This window comes from Delphinus delphis, chromosome 13 (genome assembly GCF_949987515.2).
Source record: "Delphinus delphis chromosome 13, mDelDel1.2, whole genome shotgun sequence".
Lineage (NCBI taxonomy): Eukaryota > Metazoa > Chordata > Mammalia > Artiodactyla > Delphinidae > Delphinus > Delphinus delphis.
This window is the reverse complement of record NC_082695.1, coordinates 51353698-51378450: the sequence shown is the minus strand read 5'-3', so window position 1 is coordinate 51378450 and position 24753 is coordinate 51353698. Positions and strand designations below refer to the sequence as shown.

The following is a 24753-nucleotide window of genomic DNA, read 5'->3' as shown; positions in this document are numbered from 1 at the left end:
TAAAGACTCTCAGCAAACTAGGAAGAGAACTTTCTTAACTTGATAAACAGTATCTATAAAAAAACCTATAGCTATAGGTTTTATTTAAGAGTACTTAATGGAAAAAGATCAAAACCAAAATATGCATGTCCACTGTCATCTCTTCAAGTCAACACTATACTAAAAGTTTTAGTCAGTGCAATAAGGCAAAAAAAAAAAAAGACATTATGGAAAGAAAGGAAAACTTATTTGTAGACGTCATGATCCTTTATGTGGAAAATACTGAGGAATCTACAAACAAAACAGAAAAACTACTAGAATAGTTAGTTCAGCAAGGTCACAAAATACAAGATCCATATACAAACATCAATTTTACCCTTAAACAACACAGGGTTTGAACTGTGTGGTTCCAGTTACACAAGGATTTTTTTTCCATGAGAAAAATAACTCAATTTAAAAATGGGTAAATAAATGGGCAAAAGATATAGTAGGCCTTTAACCAATGAAGACATACAAATGGATAATAACCATATGAAAAGATGCTCATCATTATTAAACATTAGGAAAGCTAAAATGAATAGGCTGGGACTTCCCTGGTGGCACAGTGATTAAGAATCCGCCTGCCAATGCAGGGGGACATGGGTTCGCGCCCTGATCTGGGAAGATCCCACATGCCTCAGAGCCACTAAGCCCGTGCACCACAACTACTAAGCCTGTGCTCTTGAGCCCGTGAGCTACAACTACTGAAGGCTGCGCGCCTAGAGTCCGAGCTCTGCAACAAGAGAAGCCACTGCATTGAAAAGCCCACACACCACAACAAAGAGTAGCCCCTGCTCGCTGTAACTAGGGAAAGCCCGCACGAGCAATGAAGATCCAACACAGACGAAATTAATTAATTAATTAATTTAAAAAAAATAAAGTGAATACCCTGTTAAAACCAAGGAGAGAAAGTACTTCACATCTACTATAATGGTGATAATCAAAAATATAGAAAATGAGGAGTTGGAGAAACTGGAATTCACATATACTGTTGGTGAGAATGTAAAATGATATGGCCATTTGGGAAACAGTTTAGTAATTTCTTCAAAATTTAAGCATAAAATTAACATACTACCCAGCAATTTCTCTCCTAGGTACCTATCCAAGAGAAATGAAAACGTATGTCCACATAAACACTTGTAACACAAATGTGCATGATGACACTATTCATAATAGCCAAAAACTGGAAACATTCCAAATCTCTATTAACTGGTGAACTGTGAAACCAAATGTGGTGTATCGCTAAAATGGAACAATAAAAAGAAGTATTCAGAAATAAAAAGAAGCAAACTACTGATACATGCTCCGACATGGATGAACCTCAAAAAATGATGCTAAGGGAAAGAAACCAAATGTAAATGGCTCTCTATTGTATGACCCTATTTATATGAAATGTCCAGAAAAGGCAAATGCATAGAGACAGAAAGCAGACTAGTGGTTGCCTAGGGCTGAGGGTAGTAATAGGAATGACTGCAACAGGGCATGAGGGATCCTTCAGCAGGCATGGTCCTTAATGGACCAATGCTGGTTGGATGTCATAAAACTGGATTGTGTGATGGTTGTATATTCTATAAATTTATCAGCATCATTCACCTTTAAAATGGGTGAATTTTATAATAAAAAGACAACATTCATTCATTCACTAACATTTACTGAATGCATACCTTGTACTAAATACTGATCTAGGTACTACGGAACCATCAAACATAATGAGCCTGCTGTAATGAAAATCCACATTTTAGTGGAAAGAGACAAATTAGTAAACAAACTAATTACAAGGTCATTTGTCATTTTTTAAGTAGTATAAAGACAATAAAAATCAGGCTTTTTGATGAAGAATAACTGGGGTGAATGACAGAGGCTCAATGAACCCTTTCCACTTCTTTTACTTGCCTCAAGATTTCTTTACAAGGTCCCTTCTGCTATGATAGGCAACATGTCATTAATACAGGAGATCCACACTTTGTCTTGTTTCAGGTGGGCCTTTAGAGCCTATTGGCTGGAAAGTAACTTGATTTGGGAGAGATTTATTACACAATGCCCTAAATACTTAATGACAACATATAATTAGAGAACAATACAATTTGTAGAAAACAGGTGGAAAGAGGTAAAGTTAACTATAATGACAACAAAAAATACAAGTGGGGCAGATGTTGCTTACTTCACTGCTGAGAGGGAGTGAAGATGAATACTCAAATCAAAAATTAATCACTGCACAATTTATAATATATAGTTTCTTTAGGGCCTGAAAATCATTATGATATACTGTATACTGATAACTTTTGGACATATTTTGGCTGAGATCATGATTAGGATGATTATTTAAGCTTGAAACAGTCTAAAGGGCACAAAAACTTAGATTAGTTCTTTAGACTAAGTCTAGAAAGTAGGAGAAGCCCTGCTCACAGACAACTGTCCTAAAATGCTGCTGTGGAGGAGGGAAGGGGTATGGGTAGCAACAACACAAACCTGAATTCTCACAGCACTTTTCATGTAGGATGGAAGGGAGTGAACCCAGGCATTTAAACCAGGCCATTACTCTTGGCAATGATTCCAAATATTGGCTTGGCAAAAAAGTTCGTTCGGGTTTCCCATAACATCTTACAGGAAAACCTGAAAGAACTTTTTGGCCAACCCAATACAAAAAGCAGGTACCTGTGAGCACAGACTGGCCTACTCACAACAGTCTTCATGTTTCTACACGTCTCAACAAGAACTAAACAAGTCAAATTGTATGGAATATCTGTGCATGCCATCATCTGTTCAACACAGCCGATCCATCTAAATGACCTGTATGTAAAGGGCTTCCACCAATAAGTCTCACCTAGGAAGACTGGCACAACTTGGGTAGGCACAGACAGCATCCTCAGTCTATCAGGTTTATTAGCGGAGTCCTAAACACCTAGTAATTTAAATGACACCACAGTTAACGTGATTTTGATTAATCTCTTAGCGAGAAGGACAGGACAATCGGCTTCTTCCCAAGAAGTATTCAAACCTAGAAGTCTTGCTCATTAGTATAATATTAGTCACAGTTATAGTTCCTCTCCCAGTTAATATTTTTCAGGCTGGTGCAATGGGTGTCCAGCATAAAGTGGCTGCTAATCCATAAGGTATTTAATATATTTCTTGGAAATACAAATAAACAACTGTACATGTTTGTTAACTTGGCTATGAAAGACTGCTCAATCAGCCTACTTTAGTCCGCAAGAAAGGCATTTTCCTTAGTTGTCACAATGTTGCCTTCCAACGCTCTCTGGAAATCACTCTGACCAAGTGTGGTTTCTTTCACAGGGCAGCCAAAGTTGCTAGGCAGCACCAAACACACCTGCAATCAAGTGCTTACAAAACAGAGTGAGAATTTTTTTGGCACTATTAAGAAAACAGATACAGTCATTAACATAAGACCTTCCTAATATTCGTAAACCCAAACCTGACACAGAACCTCTCTTCTCCTCGGAAGGCATACTTTGAGGGAAAGGCAGAGGGGAGAAAGCTGAGGCATCGTGGAGAAGTAGAGAGGAACAGAGGGGAGCAGAGAAGAGTAGAGGAGAGAGGAAAGGAAGAGCAACACTGAAAAAACAACACTTTAGTACAGTTCATACAGGTTTTTAAAAACTATTGTAAACTCAAAGGACTCATTTTTGTGTTAAAAATTGCATATTTGATTACCTCACTCCAAACCAAAATTAGTTTAAATCCTTCTATCTACACAGAAAAATCACAGAAAAAGAACATAAAGAATTGGATAGAAGTGATGACAAAGAGACTTGTCAGTTTCCATCTTATAGACTTTTCCTGTTTTCTAGTACTTGTGTGATTAAGCACACTGATCATTTCTTCAGACAGAAAATATTTCTAACCTATCTGTACCAAGAAGATAATTCAGGAAGATGTATTTATAAAACACTGCATGTGATAGGACTCACCAGCAGTTTGATTAACAGAAGACATTTATTTCTATTACACTAGCACAAATATTCTCCAACTTTAGTGTTCATAAGAATCACCTGGAGGGCTTGTTAAAAATGCAGATTTCTGGGTCCCACTGCCAGAGTTTCTAATTCAGTAAGTATGAGTTAGGTCCTGAGGATCTGCATTTTTAGAAAATTTCCCAAGTGATGCTGATGCTGCTGGTCTAGGAGACACATTTTGAGAACCACTGTGCTACCAAATGCCTCCTGACTTGACGAATGTGTTCCATCTGGCTGTGGGAAGTCAGTGTTCAGATATTTTTCATTCCCTTACCTCATACAATGGGCCAAACACAATTTCCTTTCCTGCTCTGGTCTCCTCCTCTATGACTGGTTTATACCTAAACATTTATTATTTATCCTCTTTTTGTGAATATTGGAACAAATAATTCTTTCCCATTAAAGTGGGTACCTTCTGTCCATAAAGTATCTTTTTCTCAAAAGTCTCTGTGTGTTCTATATGTAACTAATAGAAGAAAAGTATATTTGGAGTTCTTTTCACTCCTTTTGCTCTCCCCTTTATTCTTATTTTATATCCATTACTTTTCAGCATCTTTTAGTTCTGCACAGTAGCAGATGAACCTCATTCAGCTCTTCTGTTCAACAATGTTGATTAAATTTTCTACTTCCTACCTTATCTGAATTTGCTTTTATTTTAAGACCAAATCTACTGACAAGAGCACACATAAACCTTTGGGATGCAGAGGATAATTAACCTATCCGTAACTACATTTCATTTCTCTATCCTTTCAGGGTATTAACAGATTTTCACAAAGTACTGCATCATACAGAAGGCACATGGGATATACCTGATAGAGCACCTTTTAGTGGGTGAAGTCACAGTTTATTTCATTTTATTTTTTTAAAGAGAATTCTTTATTTATTTATTTAATTTATTTTATTTTTGGCTGTGTTGAGTCTTTGCTGCTGCACGCGGGCTTTCTCTAGTTGTGGAGAGCGGGGGCTACTCTTGGTTGCAGTGTGCGGGCTTCTCATTGCGTTGGCTTCTCTTGTTGCAGAGCATGGGCTCTAGGCGCATGGGCTTCAGTAGCTGTGGTGTATGGGCTCAGTAGCTGTGGCTCACGGGCTCTAGAGCGCAGGCTCAGTAGTTGTGGCGCATGGGCTTAGTTGCTCTGCGGCATGTGGGATCTTCCCAGACCAGGACACGGATTCGAGTGTCCTGCATTGGCAGGCGGATTCTTAACCACTGCACCACCAGGGAAGTCCCCAAAGTTTATTTTTATTAAGAGTTAAATCTGATTCCTATAAGGAGATGTTAATAAAGCTCAAAGACATGCCCAAAGTAACTGAATCTAGAGCCAAAACCATGAAGTTTGGTTTCCAGCGTGAAGGCCAGATATTTATATTTCTGTAGTTCTTATTTAAATCTCTATTTCTCTTTTATTACTTTGGACCCTCAAAATAAGTATTCTTTACAAGATTCCTATTACACATCAATTTGGGCTTTAATTACAAGTTACAATAAATCTGACAACAATGTATCTTCTCTTCCCTTAAATTTTCTCATTTAAGTATTTTTCTGGTCCATAAGGACCAGAAAAATACTTTACCTTCTTTAAAAGAGCAAATACTTTACCTTCTTTAAAAGAGCAAAAAGCATTCAATACTATATCTCCTATAAGGTTTTGTTACTGTGCCTTTGTTATGCTCACAATACACTTTCTCCCTCTCATAAAGCCTCTTTGTTTTCTTAAGAATACCATTAAATTTGTATGCTAAAATTTAAAAACTACATTTAAAAGATAGTTTCAATGAAAATTTCCATTTTGGGGTATTATAGAGGGGGATACACTTACCTGTCCACTACAAACTAGAAAAAATCTATAAAACAACTGTTTTCAGACATTGGACAGCAGCTAGTAAAGGTATATGATCCCTGGAAGAAGGCAAACAAATGAGCTAAGCCATACAATGGTCCTTCATTTCTGTTTGGACAAACATCCCAGACTACGCTAGAAGGAGGGTAGTCCTAAGCAGAACACAAAAGTCTTGGTGAATTACGGAGACAGAGATCGGAGTTCAGGGAGGCTGAGGTGGCTAGAAGTTACAGAACAGAGTCCCAGAGAAGAGAGAGCTATTCAGAAAAATAGCTGAGTAATCGGCACATAGGCCCGTTTGAGTTTTTGCTGAATGCCAAGACTGCACATGTGTAGAGTTAAACTGCGATAGCCTGGGAAAAGAACAACCAGGGAGTTGGAAGTAAAACAGTTCCCAGAAGTCACACAGAACAGGGAGGTGTACAAGTTTTGACCAGTCAGAATGAGAAAGTCATAGCTGATCCCAGGATACTCAGTCCTATTGAGAACCCAGAAAGAGCTAACTAAATGGTTGTTAGAGAAAAATCTAGCCTACAGACTAGTCCTAATAAAGCCTAAACATAAGCTTCTAAGAAGTCAAGATCTACCAATAACTTAAATGCCTGCTAGTACACTCTACAAAGGAAGACAACAAAATCTAGATACTCATTAGTGTAACATACAAACTAACGAACAGCCCATAAAAAATTACAAGACATACGATGAAATTTGACTAGTCAATCAAGAGGAAAAAACCCAGAAATGACAAATTAGCATATGAGGATTTTAAAAAATCTATTATAAATAAGCCCAACGTAATTAAAGATTTAAAGAAAAACATGAACATAATAATAAGATATAAAAAATAACCAAATGATAGTCAATAGATGAAAAATGACAAATCTAAAATGTTAACTCCATGCAGTAAAAGTTTCAGGAGATTAGATGTTGCTTAAGGAACTTGAAGACACAAAAATAGACACTATCCAAACTGAAACACATAGAGAAAAAAATTAAGATTGGGGAACAAAGCCTTAGTAACTTGTGGAATGATACAAGTGATACGTGTAATTGCAGTGACAGCAGAGGTGAAGATAGAAAAAATATATGAAGAAATGATGATTTAAAATATTAAATTTAATAAAATCTATAAACCCACAGACCCAAGAAGCTCAATGAAACTCAAGCAGAAAAACACAAAGAACACCAAGGGGCACCGTTATCAACTTGATAAAAACTAGTGATAGAAAGTTCTTGAGCAGGAAGATTAAAAAACACACGACATACAAAGAAACAGAATAAGAATGAATCTTATTTAAAAATCTCATTAGAAAAAAACATACCAACCAGAAGAAATTATAGAATATTTTAAAAGTGGTGAATAGAAAACAAAAACTAAGCCAGAACTGTATAAAAATTTCCTTTAAATTGAAAGTGAAATAGATATTTTCACACAAACAAAAGATAGAAGAATTTATTACCAGATAATCTGTATGGCCATAAACAAACAAACAAACATATATCTTCAGGTATAAATAAAATAATACTAAATGGAAACTTGGAAACAAACGAATAAAGACTTCCAGAAAATGGAAATATAAGCAATATCTTTTCATATTTAAAATTTACCTAAAACAAAGATAATGAGCCCAAGCTTTCCCATGGGAGCCGCCAGGTCGAGAGGAGCGTAGTCTTCTCCTCTCACTGCCGTGGCATGTGCTCATCCACTGATATCAGTGTTCTCTTAAAAGGAGGAGTCATCTGGCATAAATGTCACTTTACCTGCTGTGTTCAAGGCTCCTGCTCAACCAGATATTGTGAACTCTGTTCACACCAACTTGCACAAACACAGCAGATAGCCCTATGCTGTCAGTGAATTAGCAGGTCATCAAACCAGTGCTGAGTCTTTGGGTGCTGGCTAGGCTCTGGCTCAAGTTTCCAGGGTTCGAGGCAGTTGGACTGACTGTTCTGGCCAGGGTGCCTTTGGAAATAAGTATCATGGGGGCCACATGTTTGTGCCAACCAGAACCTGGCAACATTGGCACCGCAGAGTGAACACAACACAGAAGCGATATGCCATCTGCTCTGCCCTGGATGCCTCGGCCTTATCAGCACTGGTTATGTCTAAAAGTCATTGTATTGAGGAAATTCCTGAACTTCCTTTGGTGGCTGAAGATAAAGCTGAAGGCTACAAGAAAAACAAGGAGGCTGTTTTGCTTCTTAAGAAATCTAACAGGCCTTCTTAAGGCATGGAATGATTTCAAAAAGGTCTATGGCTCACAGCAAATGACAGCTGGCAAAGGCAAAATGAGAAACTGTGTCATATCCAGGGTAGGGAACCCTGCATCATCTATAATGAGGACAACGGTATCATTGAGGCCTTCAGAAACATCCCTGGAATTACTCTGCTTAGCGTAAGCAAACTGAACATCTTGCAACTTACTCCTGATGAGCAGCACATGGGACATTTCTGCCTTTGGACTGAAAGTACTTTCCACAAGTAAGATGATCTGTATGGCATTTGGCGTGAAGCTGCCTCCTTCAAGAGCAACTACAACCTTCCCATGTGCAAGATACTCAAAACAGACCTTTGCAGAATCTTGAAAAGCCCAGAGATCCAAAGAGCCCTCAGAACACCACACAGATTCATCTGTGAGTCCAGAAGAAGAATCCACTGAAAAACCTGAGAATCACGCTGAAGCTAAACCCATATGCAAAGACCATGCACTGGATGGACATAATTCTTCTCTAGGAGAAGAATCACAAACTCTGGATGGATAAGGCAGCAGCAGCGTTAGCAGCCACATCGAATGAGGAAGGGGTTCCAGGCAAGAAGCCTGTGGGGGAGAAGAAAGGAAAGAAGGCTGCTGGTGTTAAGAAGAAGGCTTTTGTGGGGAAAAAGGCTGCAGTGACCAAAAAACCACCAGCTGAAAAGAAGCCCACAGAAAAGAAACCCACCACAGAAGAAAAGAAGCCTGCTGCATAAACTTTAATTTGTGCATTCCATAAAGGTCAGATCATTTCGGACAGTTAATTCTGAATAAAGACCTGATCAAAGAGGCAAAAAAGAAAAGAAAACAAAAACAAAAAAATGAGCCCCAAGTAGAGATAATGCTAAAACTGTTGACATATATACATTACTATGTATGAAATAGATAGCTAATGAGAACCTACTGTATAGCACAGGAAACTCAGTGCTCTGTGGTGACCTAAATGGGAAAGAATGGGGGACATATGTATATATACAGCTGATTCACTTTGGTGTACAGAAGAAACTAATACAACATTATAAAGCAACTATACTCCAATAAAAATTAATTTAAAAAAAGGCAGGAAAAACTAAAGAAAAACTGAAAAATTGGTGAAAAACAGAAAATAAATTACAAGATGGTAGATTTAAACCCAACCATATTGGATAATTAATCAAGTGTAAAAGATACTAACACTCCAATAAAAAGCCAGGGACGTCAGACAGGATTATAAACCAAAGCCAACTACATGCCAAATCCAACTATGAGAACCCTACTTTAATTATAAAGACAAAGATAGGGAAAACTAGAAGGATGGAAAAGAATATACTCTACAAATTCTAATTATAAGAAAGCTGGAGTGGCTATATTAATATCATACAAGGTATTTCAGAATAAGTAATATTATCAGGGACAAAGAAGCATGTTACAAAATGAAAGAACTTAATGCACCAAGAAGACATTACAATCCTAAATGCAAAGGCATCTGATAACTGAAATTCAAAATATGTGAAGGAAAGATAGAAATAAAAAGAAAAATAAATCCATAATCATATTTGGAGCTTTCAAAGCTCTCAGTTAATGACAGAAAAAACAGACCCCAAATCAGTAAGTATATAGAAGACCTGAACAAATACTATAAAAACATTGACCCTATTGCTATATATTGACTACTCCATCCAATAATTGTAGATTAGGTTACTTTTACATGTGGATGAACTAGTCAGCAAGATAGGTCATATCACAGGATATAAAACAAGTCTCAATAATTTCAACATATTGAAATTGTGGAGACTCCATTTTCTGACACAGAGGAATTAAATTAGAAATAAATGTCAGAAAGTTATCTGAGAAATCTGCAAAAATTTGAAATTAAGAAAAATTTATAAATGATTATAAACCGTTCAAAGAGGAAAACACAAAGGGAATTAGAAAATATTTTGGGGCTTCCCTGGTGGCGCAGTGGTTGAGAGCCCGCCTGCCAATGCAGGGGACACAGGTTCGTGCCCCGGTCCGGGAAGATCCCACATGCCGCGGAGCGGCTAGGCCTATGAGCCATGGCCACTGAGCCTGCGGTCCGCAATGGGAGAGCCCACAACAGTGAGAGGCCCACGTACCGAAAAAAAAAAAGAAAATATTTTGAAAAAAAAAAAAAGCACAACATAAGAAAGTGTGGGATGCAGGTAAAGGAGTTCTCAGAGGGAAATTTATAACATTAGATGTTTATAACTTTAAATGTTTAAATGTGTAAATCTGTAATTTTAAATGAAAAGAATAAAGTCCCAAACCAATGATCTAAATGTCAATCTTGGAAGTTAGAAAAAGAAATGCAAATTAAAACTGAAATAAATAGAAGGAAAAATTAACATAAGGCCAGAAATAAATGATATAGAAAACAAACAATAGAGAAAATCTAATACAAGCTGTTTTGTTAAAAAATCAATAAGATTGATCAAGAAAAAAAGATACAAATCATCAAAATGAAAAAGGGGCACACAGATGCAATGCCACAGACATCATCAGGTTGAAAAAGGAACATTATGAACAACTTCATGCTACTTATATGACAACTTATGAAATGTACAAATCCCTTAAAAGACAGAAATTACCAAAACTGACTGAAGACAAAAGAGAACATCTTAATACCTCCATGTCAATTAAAGAAATTATAATATCACAAAGATAGAAAATAGAAAAAGGAAGAAACAATTTCCAATTCATTTAGTGAAGCCAGAATTACCTTAATACCAAACCAGATAACTACTAGGAAAAAAAAAAAAACCTACAAATAACTTCACAAAACATAGATGATGTTAAAATGTTGGAGAAATAAGAAAAATAAGACAATGCAGAGATAACGAAATGGTCAGTTGCTCCTTGCCAACTGCTGCCACAGTCTCCACACACAATCACTGTCAGCTGTAAACAAATTAAGCCCAGTGGTTCACAGGTGTTCACAGTCATAACACGAAACTGAACCTTCCTTCAGAAATGTAGCATTTAAAAGTTCTGAGGTGGAACTAAGAAAGATAAAAACCAGAATCAAGTGTACTGCTTGCTACCTTATGCTTCACTCCAACGCAGATTTTAAGTAGTCTCCTACTGGTATGAAAAAATATGATAACCATCTGCATTTAAATGTTAGCAGTGGTATTCAAAGAATGTATTAGAACTCGCTTGTTTACTGTTAGAGTCGTACAGCAACATGATCAAATTATTTGCCTGATGGACTATGGAAACTTTATCCTAAGCCAGTAGAATATGTATGATGGCTTAGATTTTCATAATTATTTTTTCATCTTAACATAACTCTCATCTCCCAAAACCACTTCTTAACAATTTAATGAGAATAAAACCACAGTAAGATAATCTCTATTTCTTACATTCAGATTAAAAATATAAAACGACAGAAGTAAAGGAGTAAACTTGGAATTCCAACCAGTCTCCAGATTCCTTAAACTGCCATGTGATGACAATACTGTGTACCAAGCAAAAGCATAAAGTATGTTTTAAGAGATTTTCCACTGGAAAATATACACAATTTAACATTCAAAGGTCTTTAATTTCCCTCGGCATTATCAAATAGCAGCCTTTTCTCAAGGCACTTTGCTATCTAAACAGAAGACAGCAACAGAAACAACCCGCCAGTCCCTGAGCAGTGAAGTTCTCCTAAGACTGCAGTACCACCCTGAGACTTTAGCCACCTTTGAATTTAAAGCCATCATTCTAAAATTTTAATAGGGAGTATAGTGGGTGATAGAGGATTTAAATCGGGGCTCACTCCTAGTAAATTCTCATTATTATATGAATTTTGAAAAATTAAAATTATATCCTCTATCTATACTCCATTAATAAATTTAACCAGAAATTCTACACGATCAGAAGAGAAATTGGCAATTCTTATACTCCTGAGTGTCAACAGCAGCTCTGACCTCAATTTCACTGAAGCACACACCTGGGTGGGTCTCTGCCAGGTCAAGTGCCAACTAAATTCTTCAATTAAAAAAAAAAAAGCGTTTAAGGAACATTTATGCACTAACTGCTGCAAGGTAACTTTCAGGAAACTATCTTAACACCAAAACAAACACAAAGAAATCCTACCAAATAATTTTTAGAAACTGTGAAATGCCATCTCTAGAGTCAGAAGTTGGTAGTTGGTCGTTGTGTTAAGGACATTTTTCCTCCTTAAAAAGAAGTTTCTTATACAATAGGTTTCATTACAGGAATGTATTGATTGAAACTAGTTTCACTACCACTAATGTTCTGCTTAATTTTAAAGATAGCATAATACTGAACAGAATAATGTGTTCTATTAATAACATTTTATTGAAACAGTAGACTGATTTATTGCATGTTTGTCCAAATAAACACCCAGATCATTTGCCATAAATCTTCTTGAGTCTAAACAGAAGGCTGAGATGCAACTTGATAAAAATAAAAAGTTATCATAAAACATAATGAAAAATCCAATCTGAAAATTAAACAGTGCACTGCCCAGCTTCATGCTTTGTTTAGGGTCTGAAGCTTGCAATAAAGATGAAAGAATTGCTCTAGTTTACTTAAAATGGCTATTGTGAGTCTTCATTTGGGAAAAACTATAAAAATAATTAAAATCTGTTAGAGGCAGTCTGGCCATTTAGTTTCTGAGGCAATTCACTCTAAGCGCATTGCTCGTACACTTTAAGATAAAATAGCTTATTTTTTATTTAAAGATACTTTTTAACTTGAACTTTATTTTGTGGGGGTGAGAGAGGGCCAAACTTAACAGGTTTGTGTTCACGAACTAAAATACTTCTCCCCGGAGCTTTAAGTTTGCAGTGAGTCTACTCAGACCCATTCCGGTGGTGTACGTACACACAGGAGTGTGCATGTACACCAGCTATGGCGTAGGTGATATGTGAGAGGATGCCATCAGGGCATTCCTCTGAGAACAGTGATCCACATGCCACTTGGAAGGCAACATTTGCATTTCACAGCCAAGAGATAAGGCTGTGTTCTACTACATATTCTATATAAACTTAGTCCTTTATCTGTAGCTGATCTGCCTCATGTAGAAAGTTGTTAAAGATCTCTTCTATATTATTTACCATTTCGAAAAATTCTTGTTTTCTAAATTTATGTATGGCATTCTCGATATTAGGAAGTCTAACTTGTCCTGTAATCTTTCAAATTAATTTTGAAAAAGAGAAGTTATTTAACTATCTTAAAGAAATAGCAATGTTTGCTACACAAATTTAAAAGTAGGATTATAGAAACTGCAATATATTGACTTCAGTACAGTTAGATGTAAGAGTTCTATATTTAAAGCACCAGAATTTATTAACCATGACTCAACAGTGCAATTATATACTCCAGCTTACAGAATACCCGCCACCTGGGTAAATCCTTCATCTACTGTATAACATATCATAATTCATTAAGCAGTCCCTTATTGATGGAAGCTTAGATATTGTGCTGACCACTGACGCATGGCTTACTCCACCCTCCATTTAATTATAAAATGTGGGAAACTACAAACTCCCTTCTATTAGCCAGAGCTCTGGATGTCAATTAGGTTCTGCTTATTTCACATGATTTTGGGGGTCTTCTTTGTTTGTCTCTGCTGGCAAGGACAATGGTGAAAACATGAGAATTCTCTCCAGCATTAACAAAATAGGGAACATTTTTCAGTTTCTGGGGGTAAGAAGCAGCAGTGTGGCAGCAGCAGAAGCACCAACGGCTTGTTGACCTGGCTTCCTAACCTTTTGGTCTCACTGGTGGGAATCTATTCTGTGGTTTCTTGGATGTCCAGAGACCAGTGCAGCAGCAGTAGATGCTTTGTTCTGGATTCCAGCATAGCTCCAGTGATGGTCTCAGAGCATTATGCCCTGAGTATATAAGTTCTATATTGTTCTCAAGTCACCACCCGAAGTTCAACATAAAATCGCTTCTTAGGCCCTTCCAAAGCTTTTATTCCTAGTATATAAAATTCCTTCTTGTTTAAAATATCTTGAATGGTTTCTGTTTCCCACACTGAACTCTGACTGACAAGTCTGCTATTACTAACAATGAATTCTTTTTTTTTCTGAATTAAGATACAATTTATGTACAATAAGATTCATCCTTAAGTCTATGGTTTTTCAAGTTTTAAGAAATGAGTACAGTCGGGTAAGCACCATAATAATCAAGAAAGTTCCATCATACCAAAAAAACTCCTCATGCTTTGTAATCAGCCCTAAAAATTCTTGATTTGCTTCTGTCTCTGTAGTTTTCCTCTTCAGGAATGTCATATAAATGGACTCACTCTTTGAGTCTCGCTTCTTTCACTTAGCATAATGCATTGGAGATTCAGGTATGTAGTGTGTATGTTAACAGTCTGTTCCTTTTTTTGCTGAGTAGGGCCATGTGGATTGCTTCCAGTTTTTAAGGAATATGAATAAAGCCACTGTAAATACTCACATATAGGTTTTCATGTGAATATAGGTCTTCATTTCACTTGGGTAAAAATCTAGGAGGTAATCCTGGTAAAAAGTGGACCTGAACTAGGGTGGAAGCAGTGAAGGTGGTAAGCAATGGTATTAGTTGTGATGTGTTTAGAATGGGCTGGATTTGGTGATGGATTGGCTCTGGGGGTGAGAGAGAAAGAAAAATGTCAATTATGACTTCAAAGATTTTTCCTGAGAAACAGAAAGAATAGGAATGCCATTTACCGAGCTAGGCAGATGAGAGAGTTACAGGTTTGGAAGGGAAATCAAGAGTTCAATTTTAGTCACACTGATTTTGAGATGTTAGTGGACAGACCCAGTATATGTTTACTGTTAGCTTCATTAGATTGAAACCCTTTAGGGTACAATCTGTATCTTTTACTGATATACAATTTCCCACAATAGTAAGGGAATGGATTAGAAGGTTTGGGGGTGTTTTTCACCCCTAGAATTCTGCAGTGAGAATCAGGCTGTCACAGGTATAAATTTACAAGTGCACTAAGTTTCTTGTATTCCACAAATGGCTACTTAAAGGGTCCCTATAATTTAGGTAAATATGGCATCGCTCTGCGACAGCTTCAAACCAGCATTTTTAAAGCAAAGAAATACCATTTTCTGGAGAACATGAGGCAATTTCATGGTTAGGGAATTTTTTATGTTGAATTTTCCATTTTTTGTTTCCATCAATTATTGCTATACCTCTATCCTATTTTTGGTCAGAACAAACAACTTTAGTTCCTTAGATCTTAGTGTGGCATGATTTCAAATGACAGCATCATTTTAACTGAATTCCAAGGCTAGACATGGTGTTTTAGCTTTGATGTTGCCCCCATAATCAGAAAGGGATCCCCCAAAGCTCAACCAACATTACCTCTTATCCTTCCATAGTATATACAATGCTTAACCTCCATCACTTTCCCTTTAGTGGATCTGCAACCCCAGGCAATGGAGACTCAAGTAGTTAAGTCCCTATGTGATCCAAGCTAACCACAGATCTAGTGGAAGCTGAGGAGACCAAATTCTGGCACTAGAACGAAATATGTTATAGTAACAACAGAAAAGTTCTTCATTAAAAAAGCCCACAGAATGGTACAACTCCCTTCAAGATAATCTTTAGAAAAAGATACTTTCTTCAAATGCCTCTTTGCCCAGATAAACATGATAAGCTCTTCCTTATTCTTTTCAATACCTAAGACCTCTTCATTACTATTTATATTTTAGCTGCCCTAATCTTTATGACTAACAACTTCTAAATAAACACTCTACCAGTTAGTAAATGAGTAAGGAAAGAGAAATCCATTAGCTTAAATAAATTAGGTGTTTTCTTTTTCTTGTAATGAAGCCTCTGGAAGAACACAGTCTGCAGCGGTTACAGCAGTGTCACAATGTCATCAGGACTTCAGTTCCTTCTATATTTTTGTTCAGACATGGACTTGCCACCTTCTACTCACAAAATGGCTATTTAATCTGCAACATCAGGTCAGCATTCCATAGAGCAAAGCTTCTCAATCTGGCCTCTTGACATTTGGACAAGATGATTCTTTGTGGTGGGAGACTGTCCTGTACGCTGTAGGATGTTTAGCAATACCCACGGCCTCTACCTGCTAGATGCTGCTAGCAACTGTCAGCTGTAAAAACCAAAGATGTCTCCAGACATTGCCAAATTTCTCCTGGGGGTCAAAATCATCCCTGGTTGAGAACTGCTGCCATAGGGGAAAAAGAGACCGGACAAAGGATGAAAAGAGGCATAAAATCGAGTGTAGCAGACAGTGGAGCCTGCTACACTCCCACCCCACCCCCACCCCCGGGCCCTCTAAGGGAGTTTCTTAGAAACCCCATGGCACAAATTCTACTTACATCTCACTGGCCAGACCTGTATCCCAGTGCCACCCCATCTGCAAAAGAGGCTGGGTAATGCGGGTTTTATCCTGCGACACTGTTACTCTCAATAAGACTGGCATTCATTTAAGAAGGAATAAGGGAAGAATAGATAATAGGTAGGCAACTAGCATTCTCTGTGACAGAAAATGTTTCAGTACTTTATTTGCAAGACAATTTTGTGCAAACTGACATTCTTGAGCATATCCTTGCAAAGTCTCCCAAGATTTTAAAAAGGAAGTTTACCTTGATTTGTGTCTTATATAAAAGACTCACTCTTTTTTGGCAGAGGCTGCCTTCTCCCTTAAGAATTGGTTATTCTTTCCAGCTTTTTGTACGTAATCTTTTTCTTCCTTCTGGACATAAGTTAGGTTTTAAGGCTTTGTTCATTTTTTTCCCCAATCTTTCTTTTTTCTTTCTGTTTTAAAAGTTGAAAAATATCTATTGATCTATCTTTAAGTTTACTGACTTTTTTTTTTCTGTCACTCCACTATGTTGATGAGCCCACCCAGTGAATTTTTTATTTCGGATACTGTATTTTTTTGGTTCCAAAATTTCCATTTGGTTGTTTTTAATAGTTTCTATTTCTCTACTGAGAAATTAATTTAAAGTGTTTACATTTATGCCACGGAGAATTGCTATAAAAGCTTCTTCAAAGTCTTTCCCTGATAATTTCAAAATCTGGGTGACCCTGGGGTTGGCATCTCTCTTTTCCTTTGAGAATTGTTTATAATTTCCTGGTTTTTTTGTAGGCAGCATAATTTTGAATCATACCCTGGACATTTTAATGTTATGCTGTATTGGCTGTCAGTCCTTTGATCTTTTATAATCTGCTAGAGGATTTGTTTGTCTGTTTTAACAGGCAATCAGGTCAGTTAGGTTCAGACCACAAGTTCTTCCTCACCTCCTCTGAGGAGTGGTTCTAATTGAAGGCCAGTTCTCAAAGACTGTGGTATGCTGTTGTGGGTTGTCTGACACATGCACAAACTAGTACTTGTGCTGGTTATACACAAAATGAGGGGACACCCTCCCCAGCTCTCTTTTTTTCTAAGATGTCCTCCTTAGTCTTCATCACAGATGCCCCTTTCTGGGTTATCTGGCAGGAAAGACAGGGTTTCTCTTGTAGCACTTCTACTATAGCTGCAGCCTTGCAACTGGGTCTGTCTTAGGAGCAAAGCTGGGAAAGGTAGAAAAAACATAAAGATCCCTCCCTCATACTATTAAATGCAGGACCCATTTTCTTGATTTCTCTGGATAGAAAAATGAGGTTTCTATCAGAGTTTTAATTGCCAGAGCCACTGTTGCCCAGCTCCATAACTGGGGGCAAAACCACGGGAAAAAAGAAACAAAACAAAATAAAACACTAGGAAACGCACCCCAAACTAGTTGCCCCTCCAGGTTTAATTTCCCAGCACCAACTGTCTGCTTTTGATTATTTATGTAGTTGCTTTTATATTTTGTCCAGAGTTTTTAGTTCTAATCAGCAGGAAAGGTAGGCTATAGGGGGCTTACCTCAACGAGGCAGGAGTATAAACTTTCTAAAATGTCTTTTATGAGTCACAGAAGTATAAGCTTCTATGAAAGTCACAGGAACTAGCTGCACAAATCACAAAACCTTAGTAAGTTAATAACAAAAAATAAAGAGCAATTAAATACATTCATTCTTAAATCAAAAGTGTTAAAATAAAACAATAATCAGGATGAAAAAGGAATTTTTCATAGCCAAGTGTCTGAACTAATAAAGTCAGACTGTCAGTGGGTCAATCTGGTTATGGAGAAAGAGACCAAAATACTTTTATTATTCTTCCTTTTAAAGCAACTTTTTGGGAGAAGGAGTGAGGGGAGAAGGGGACAAGCCTAATAAGAAGCAAGACATTTAATATTGCAAAGTCAAAGCATCATCCAGGAACCCTAGAGTGGCTTCCTCCTATATGAATGTCTTACAGTGTCACAGACATAACAGGAAAGCAAAGCCAGTGTGTATGTCCAGGTTAGACACAGGCAGTACTCAAACAGATCGAAATGTCTAACTCTAGACATAGGAGTTTTCTCCTAAAACATTGCCAAGATAATGCATGCTATCTTCAGCCTCTTGGTATAGTTAAGGATGGATGAAATATATATTATAGTCTCTCTTGGAATTAGAAACAACATTAAAGAGTACAGCAAAATAAAGAGGGTACTTCAGAGAAAATTCTTGAGCTTTTCTCAATCTGCAAATGTTAATGCCAGAACTCTAATATAAAAACACCTCCCCTTTCTCCTGCTCCCCCACTATTTAATTACTTTTTCTTGGTAAGGGTTGGTATACTAACTAGAAACCTTAAGCTGTGGCAAGACATTTATTGCTTCATGTTATCTTCTCATAGCTTTAAAGAAAAAAGAACCCAAATATTTATTTACTTTCTGTTTTTAAAGTTTAGAGCCCTTTTAACAGACACAGCAATCAATGAGAACAAATATAAACATTCTCATCTACTCCAATAACAACCAAACAACTGTCTTAGAATCCTGGTCCACATCACTATAGCCGTAACTAATTGACCTTCAGCAAGTTACTTACTCTCCCTGACCTCCATAGAAGAGGATAATGATGGTGCTTACCTCATAAGGTTAAGGGACGAGAATTAAATATGTCAATATATATAAAGAGTATAAAACAGCATCTAGTAGAGACTATGTGCTATATAACTATCGGCTATCATTGTTGCTGTTATTAAAATAGTATGAGTCTAACAAGGTGGAAAAGTGGGAAAAGAATGGATTTTAGAGTCATTTGATAATGTGCCCAATACTCACTGTGTAACCTTGGGCAAATTACTTAACCTTAGAAAAGTTATTTCATCCTTTGTAAAAAGGAGTAAATAATAACTACTTATGGCAGTTTGAGGATTAATAAAAGACACTGTTTATAAAATAAATTGCACACAGAAGCAATCAATAAATAATAGTAATTATTATTATCACCATCACCCAGCTTCTCCCCAAACAATAAGGAATTCTTCTGCCCTCTGTAGAAATCACACATTTTACTTTGAGTTCTTCAAAAGAAACCAGAAAGATGCAACTTTTCTTGCATTGAAAACCACTAGAACTTTCCTTCATTCCAAAAAAGGAGAAGTAGGAGAAAGGTGTATTTAACTAAAGTTTTTGCCAAATCCAATCCTCTGACAAAAGAATGATTCTCTTGTTAGAGGTCTAGGTCAGAACATATGAACAAAGCAGTTTCATCATTATGCACTTCTCATTTTAAGAGCAGTCACTTCATGTTGTTGCTTTACTAATGCATCAGTGATTATTCTGGTATGGAATGGTTTTTTAGTTGACACTTGTAAAAATAAAACTGGACCTTAGATTAAACTTGGTGGATTGAATAGTAGAGGAATGGCAGGAAAGGAATATAAAAAGGTATAGACATACTGAGAAAAAAACTGGAAAAGATACCAACCAAATTTTGGATGTTAGAAAGCAGGTGGATGAATCAGTAACTGATTTAGCATGAACAAAGCAGAAACCTCACTCAGAAGCAGGCTGACTGGTAGTAGCTCAGGAATAGGAAACACTGGGTATTACCAAAAATGAGAGAAGAAGTGAGGCTGAAAAGAGAAGGACTGATAGAAAATCTCTTCAAGGAGACACTAAGTTTTAGGAGGAGAGTTTTTAAGAGTTCACTCAACAGAAACCCACTGAGAGCTTTCCTATACAACATCTTAAAGCACATCAGGGACAGGCATAGAAAAATAACAGTATGAACTTACTCCACTCATGAATGTCTGTCAAATGAATGAATGTATCCATGTATTGTCATGAGTTGAATTCTATAATTCAAATTAAGTAGGTTTATTTCTTATTAAACTACTATATGGTATAAACTTTCTTGATATGGAAAGTTTATAAATGGACTCATAAGCTATATAACTAACACCCCTAAGTCTATTATTGTCCCACTAACTGATTTGACGTTGATATTGCTGTTTCCCACAACTGTCTTAATTATCCCATCATGGAGTTATAGCTTCAGCTTTCCTTTTTTAATCTATTTTCTATATTATTTGGAAAGTAATCAATAAACACAGAACTAGAAATACCAACATTTAAAGGAGGAAATAAAATGAAAAATAAAAACATCTCCGTTCCCTACTACCAATCTCACTCCTCAGAGGTAAACTTTCTTCTCTATTTCTGACTTTAGTTATTCAGTGTTACCTCCAAAACTTTAAATTATATGTTTAGACCTCTATTTCTTCTGTAATTACAGTTACAGATTTGTTAAGGAAAATCCAGTATTTTCCTCCCTATGAAAGATATACAATTTAGCTCATTTACACTACATCCTTTAAAGTTTTTCTTAGCCGTGTTTTTATCTTTAGTTCTTCTGTACATTACCTTTCTAACGTTGAATAATAATTATAATCTCTACTTGATCCACTACTTTAGATTGTATCTCTGTAAAATGAGAAAGTCAGTATCCATACTTTCTTCCACCTCCATGCATCCCCTTCCCTATCTAATTCTAAGGACCAATGAATAAATGGAAAGAACAAATATGAATGAGGAGTCAGGGAAACTGTTAATTTTTTTAAGTTCTAGAAATCACTATTAACTGTTTACACAAGGAGCTACCTCAAGTGAGGGCAAAGCAAAGCCTGCCATTCCCACTGTCAGTATCTACTATTAATGTTATGAGTTACTTTTTTCTCTCAACAAGCACCTCTGATTTCTCAGTATCTACCATTTAAATTTTTTTTTATTCTTTGAGCACACATTTCCACTTTAGGGAATAGAACTTGCAAACGCATTCAAAATTATGTGTACAAGGATATTCACTGCAGTATATTTTGTAATAGAAAATTACAAATAACCCAGACATGTATCAATAAGGGATTGAATAAATAAATTGATATATCCGCACACTAAAATGCTGAATGAACATTAAAAAGGATGCCGTTAATATATACATGTAATCCCCTGGAAAGTACAGGATACATATTATTAAGTAAGAAAATAAAGTTGTAAAAATTATATGTATAGTATTAACCTACTATCCTAAAAATTAAAGTATTAGATCTGCATAGAAAAAAAAACTGGAGTAATATACAAAGTTAACTAGTTACTGCTGAGGAAGGAGAATACAGAGGACTTGGAATTAATACACCGTACATTTTTGAATTGCATGAATATTCTAAGGCCAGAATATATTCGCTTAACAATAACAAAGAAACAATAAACAACCTTAAAATACAATATACTAACAATAAACTATCTTTAAACATTTTCTGTTTTTCCCGGCTCATGTTCACAATGACTAAATACTAATCTCCCCAGCTATTTCTGGAGTTCTTGGGACAGAACCTCTCTCCTAAATGATTTAAAGAAACCAAAGGGGGCTTCCCTGGTGGCGCAGTGGTTGAGGGTCCGCCTGCCGATGCAGGGGACGCGAGTTCGTGCCCCAGTCCGGGAAGATCCCACGTGCCGCGGAGCGGCTGGGCCCGTGAGCCATGGCTGCTGAGCCTGCGCGTCCGGAGCCTGTGCCCCACAATGGGAGAGGCCACAACAGTGAGAGGCCCGCATACCACAAAAAAACGAAAACCAAAAACCAAAGGGCCATGCTGGAATGAAAAGAAAAGCAGAAAAATATTTAAAAAAATTTTGGGTGGGGCTTCTGTTAGTTCTTGTAGATTTACCCATGTTCTCTCCTTGAGAACCTATCCAAGAGCAAATGCTAGTCTAGATGGACCACAGATCTAAGCTTAGGCAGTAATTCTCAGGAACTCAAATAACAGTTGAACATAGTAATCCATTTTATAAAGCACAATTTTTCCTTGTGCTTTAAACCAAATGAATACTGGTGGCTACAAAAATTTTATTCCTAGAAGATTAAAAAAAAAAACCCTTTATTCATCAATCTCAATTTTATTCTCAAAGTGCTCAATTCTGATGAATTCAGTTCCTCAGGACCAACAGAAATGAAAACCAGGTGTGATAATCCCTAAATTGACATAGTAATTCTGACTGAATGTCATAAGTACAAAAGGTGAATAACTAAACATAAGGTCATTCCCAAACACATGATATTTTTGGTTTCCACCAGAACCTACTACACAATCACAATAAAATCAATTATAACAATAAATGATGATACCAACTGGAAAGCTAACTGTTATATATTACTTACTGCATGCAAGGTACAGTTCTACTTGCATTTATTAACTTTTCAATCCTGAAAGATAATCTATGAGCTATATTCATTACATTTTCCCCATCTTTCAGATGAAGGAATTGAGGCTTACTGATGTTAAATAACTTGCCAAGGTGGTAGAGTTTAATATATAGAAACCCAAGCATTCTGGATCCAAAGTTCATACTCTTAACTAGCATTCAGAAAGAATCCTTGAGGAATGAGCAGAAAAATATCTTGTCCACCAAATAGCAAGCCCTAGAGCAAGACTATAATTATAAGTAAACATCCCCAAATATGGCTTAAGGAAGTAGAACGCTGTAGCTTATCCAATGGTCACTCAAAATCTTTCACACCCACACAATATTTAAAGGCCATGAACTATATTCTAGGGTACAGCCAAATGCCTAACATTTCTAACTCATGGTGATGGTTGTCTATTTATTGATCAGGAGGGAAGTAATTTATTGCAGAGTAAACAATGAAGTGTGCACAATACCTAGCTATATCATGTTAACAGTCATGGTAAAAAAGAATTGAAACATGGAAATTTCAGGTTTTATAGCTACTTCTTCAATCTATATTCACTTATATAAAGATGTCACAGTCCAGGCCTAGTCCTCTGTTCTCTGGGGGCCCCCGCCAGGCCATGTGGGCCCTAGGGGTGCAGGAGGGAGGTGGGGGGCAAAGAGGAATGGTGGGCAGGGAGGGGCTCTCCAGGATCAGAGGATCAGGAGAGGTGTGGAGGGCCTCCAGAAAGTGGGCAGAGACAGAATATACCTCAACATAATAAAGCCCATGTAAGACAAACCTACAACTAACACCATATTCAACAGTGAAAAGCTGAAAGCATTTCCTCTAAGACCAGGAACAAGACAAGGATGCCCACTCTCGCCCCTCTTATTCAACATAATTTTGGAAGTCCTAGTCATGGCAATCAAGGAAGAAAAAGAAAGAAAAGGAATACAAATTGGAAAAGAAGAAAACTGTCACTGTTTGCAGATGACATGATACTATATATAGAAAATCCTAAAGATGCCACAGAAAACTATTAGAACTACTAATCAATGAATTGGTAAGGTTGCAGGATACAAAATTAATGCACTGAAATCTCTTGCATTCCTATACACTGACAATGAATAATCAGAATGAGATATTAAGGAAACAATCCCACTTACCATTGCAACAAAAAGAATAAAATACCTAGGAATAAACCTACCAAAGGAGGCAAAAGGCTTGTACTCAGAAAACTATAAAACACTGATGAAAGAAATCAAAGATGACATAAACAAATGGAGAAATATACCATGTTCTCGGATTGGAAGAATCAATATTGTGAAAATGACTATACTACCCAGAGCAATCTACAGATTCAATGCAATCTCCATCAAATTACCAATGGCATTCCTCACAGACTTAGAACAAAAAATTTTACAATTTGTATGGAAACACAAAAGACGCTGAATTGCCAAAGCAATACTGAAAGACAAAAACGGAGTTGGAGGAATCAGGCTCCCTGACTTCAAACTATACTACAAAGCTACATTAATCAAGACAGTATGGTATGGCACAAAAACAAACATAGATGATTGGTACAGGATAGAAAGCCCAGAGATAAACCCACGCACATATGTTGACCTAATTTATGAAAAGGAGGCAAGAACATACAATAGAGAAAAGACAGCCTCTTCAATAAGTGGTGCTAGGAAAACTGTACAGCTACATGTAAAAGAATGAAAATTAGAACACCACCTAACACCATACGCAAAAATAAACTCAAAATGGATTAAAGACCTAAATGTAAGACTGGACACTGTAAAACTCTTAGAGGAAAACACAGGAAAAACACTCTTTGACATAAACCAGAGCAAGATCTTTTTTGACCCACCTCCTAGGGTAATGAAAATAAAAACAAAAATAAACAAATGGGACCTAATTAAACTTAAAAGCTTTTGCACAGCAAAGGAAACCATAAACAAGATGAAAAGACAACCCTCAGAATGGGAGAAAATATTTGCAAATGAAGCAACGGACAAGGATTAATCTACAAAATATACAAACAGCTCATGGAGCTAAATATCAAAAAAACAAACAACCCAATTAAAACATGGGCAGAAGACCTAAATAGACATTCCACCAAAGAAGACATACAGATACCCAAGAGGCACATGAAAA

General features: G+C 36.7%; 1 protein-coding gene and 1 pseudogene across 1 annotated transcript in view; one reads left to right on the top strand and one right to left on the bottom strand.

Annotated features, from left to right (window-relative positions):
• The window catches only part of KIAA1328 (KIAA1328 ortholog), a 385660-nt gene that overhangs the window by 185346 nt on the left and 175561 nt on the right, over positions 1–24753 (bottom strand). The window lies entirely within an intron of this gene.
• LOC132436383 (large ribosomal subunit protein uL4 pseudogene) lies at positions 1501–8795 on the top strand (annotated as a pseudogene).